The sequence below is a fragment of the Lynx canadensis genome, chromosome B4 (assembly GCF_007474595.2).
Source record: "Lynx canadensis isolate LIC74 chromosome B4, mLynCan4.pri.v2, whole genome shotgun sequence".
Lineage (NCBI taxonomy): Eukaryota > Metazoa > Chordata > Mammalia > Carnivora > Felidae > Lynx > Lynx canadensis.
In genome coordinates this window covers 69,606,695-69,610,064 of record NC_044309.1, presented here as the reverse complement: position 1 = coordinate 69,610,064, position 3,370 = coordinate 69,606,695, and positions in this window count along the sequence as shown.

Here is a 3,370-nt window from a genome sequence, read left to right as displayed (position 1 = left end):
CACAGAGGAGGTATGAGCATGCCTTGGTGTGTGGAGGCTGCATTAGACGGGGAATCAAGGAAGGTCTTTCTGAGGAGGTGACCCTAGAGTCAAAACTGGAAGGATGTGGTTTGTGGGAACAGTATTCAGGCAGGTGGAACAGAAAGCACATAGGCCGTGAGGTGGGAGTGAGTTTGGTATGTTGAAAAAAACAGGACAGTCAGACAGAGTGAAGAATGAACAAGGGGTAGGGGTGTGGTGGGCACCAAATTAGAGAGTCCGCCAGGGGCCAGGCCATGTAGGGCCTTAAAGGCCATAGGACACAATGTGGATTTTACTTTAAGTGGATGGGAAGTCCCTGAAGCCCCTGGAGGGAGTTAATTCAGTCATGACATAATGGCTGAGTATGAACCATAGAAATAAGAAAAGGGATCAGAGGGTAAGAGTCTCTGGGGTGTCCTAGAGGGTCAGATGGGCAGAATCTGCTCTCCAGCATTTATAAAAAAAAAAAAAAAATCCTATGTAAGGGCATCAAAGTCCTTTCTGGAGTTAACATGTTTTGTAAAAACAGTTTTAATTACCCCATTTCTAATAGCTAGAGTTTCATGGGGCGCCTGGGTGGCGCAGTCGGTTAAGCGTCCGACTTCAGCCAGGTCACGATCTCGCGGTCCGTGAGTTCGAGCCCCGCGTCAGGCTCTGGGCTGATGGCTCGGAGCCTGGAGCCTGTTTCCGATTCTGTGTCTCCCTCTCTCTCTGCCCCTTCCCCGTTCATGCTCTGTCTCTCTCTGTCCCAAAAATAAATAAACGTTGAAAAAAAAAAATTTTAATAGCTAGAGTTTCTTGACCTGTTAGCTGGGGCTAATTTTAATATTGATTGACACAGATCTGGTATTTATGTTTATGAAAAATGGGTTGTATTGACATGGCTGCCTTTCCCTTTTTCAGGGAACTGTCCTCACTGGTGGTGGTGCCTTTGTGGCCTCTGCTGATTTTCTTAGGTCTCGCTTACATGGGAGCCTCCCTTCCTCCAGCCTTCTCCTTTCTACAGATAGAGCAGTCTTGTCTGTTGTTTGCCCAGAACTCTCTGAATCTACTTCATCCAACAAAGCCTCTTTCTTGCTAAAGTGTTAACAGATTCTTTTTCCTAGTTAACACATTTATATTGGAATAGCACAATTAAGGGAAACTGCTTTAAACCTGGGTGAGTGCTCTAACAATTTCAAGAATTATGGAAGGATAAGGAGTGGTGTTGGGGAGTCATTGGACCCCCTTCAAATAGCAGTCACACCGCACAGCTGCTGTCTGTAATACAGAAGGATGGTGGATTACCCATTAACCTGGTTCCAGGATCAGCCAGAGAACTTGTAGGACATGTTGGGATCCATTGACCCCTAGAGTCCATATTTCCTCCCTGGGCTTCTCTGTGTGTGTGTGTGTGTGTATTTAAATTCACAAACAGTAAAGAGGTGCCTGAGTGGTTCAGTTGGTTGAGCGTTCAACCCTTGATTTCGGCTCAGGTCATGATCTTATGGTTCGTGGGATTGAGCCCTACATCAGGCTCTCTGCTGACAGCATGGAGCCTGCTTGGGATTCTCTCTCTCCCTCTCTCTCTCTGCCCCTCCCTACTCATGTGCGCCATCTCTCTCTCTCTCTCTCTCTCTCTCTCTCAAAATAAGTATTAAAAAAAATAAATTCACAAATAGTAAAACTGACTTTTTTGGTGGCCCATTCTATGTGTTCTAGCACTTGTATAGATCTGTGAAATCAGCACCACAATCAGAATACAGAATGGTTCCATCACTCTCTCAATCATCTTCCCTCACCTCTAACCCCTGGCAAGCAATCATTCTCTGTTGCTACAGTTATATGTATGTATATGTGTATATATATACATACATATTTTTTTTTAATTTGAGAAAGAGAAAGCATGAGCAGGGGAGATGGGCAGAGTGGGGGAGAGAGAGAGAGAGAGAGAGAGATTGAGAATCCACATTCAGCGCAGAGGCCCATGCAGGGCTCGATCCCAAAACCCTGGGATCATGACCTAAGCCGAAACCAAAAATTAGACATTCAACCCAGTCACCCAGGCACCCCTTTATGTACATATTTTGAGAATGTCCTATAAATGGAACCGTACAATATGTAACTTTTTGAAACTGGCTTCTTTCTTTCTGCATAATTCCTTTGAGCATCACCCAAGTTGTGGCATATATCAATAGTGGCTTTTTATTGCTAAGTAGCATTCCATTGGGTGGAGATTTATCCATTCACTCATCTGAAGGGTATTTGGATTGTCTCCCATTTTTGGTTGTTATGAATAGAGCTGTACACAACTTAGTGTGAATGTAAATTTTCATTTACCTTGGGTCAATACCCAAGAGTGCAATGGCTGGGTCCTACGATACATGCATCAAATAACATAGAATAAAAATCATTGCAAGAAGTTGCCAAGCCATTTTCTTTTACTCTAGAATAATTGATGCTATAGAAATGGCTCTTCTAACGCCTCTGAACTCCTTTCTCTAAAAGCAAAAGAGTAATCTTTCCTCAAAGAAGCAGACATTGATCATTTGTCTTACTCCGTGCTTATTCTGACTCACTGCTGTGAGAATTCACCCCAGGGAGAAGCAAGCGCTTTGTGTGTTTCTACACAAAAGTGGGCTGACTTTGTGTTGAGTCAAGAGTGGATGTTGCTTAGGATGGGGCACTGTCTGGGTCCATAGAATCAAGTGGAGACCAGAGTGAATTGTACAGGAGCCACTGGAGACAGGTATGCTTTCTGCCTAAATCCAAAGATTCTGCAGCATAACACTGGGTGTGTATGAAGCAGTCAGCAGAAACAGTGCCTGAGTCCTTGTCTGCCAAACAGTATCATAAAAATGGAAGCAGATAAGGTGTGACAATACTGTAGCATTTCTGCCCTTGGTTGCCTTTCCTTCCGATTGGTCTGAGTGCCCAAAACAATTCCTGCAGCCTACGTTGCTGGGGAATCAGATGACCCAGCATCAAACCAACCCTCTAATGGAATCCATCGGCAATTACACACAGTAAGGGGTTAAGCAAATCTTAGGAAAAGCTTTTTCCTAATCACAGAAAAAGCCACACTTTACTTAAATGTTAACACATCCCACTGTGTTAAACCCACTGAAATGAATCAGAGACAGTTGTATCAAGGATATATACACATTTCAGAGGTCGTTTTCGATAACGTTTTTTAAACTTATTTTTCGGATTTAAATTCTATAATGCCACAACTTTAAATCACTCTTAGCACAATTGTGAAATAGAAAAATTGATGTATGTGTAAAGAACACAATGGATCAAGGATCACATTAGACAAACCTACAATTATAAGAATTGTGGTGAATGATAAGTAGCCATTGAAGAACCT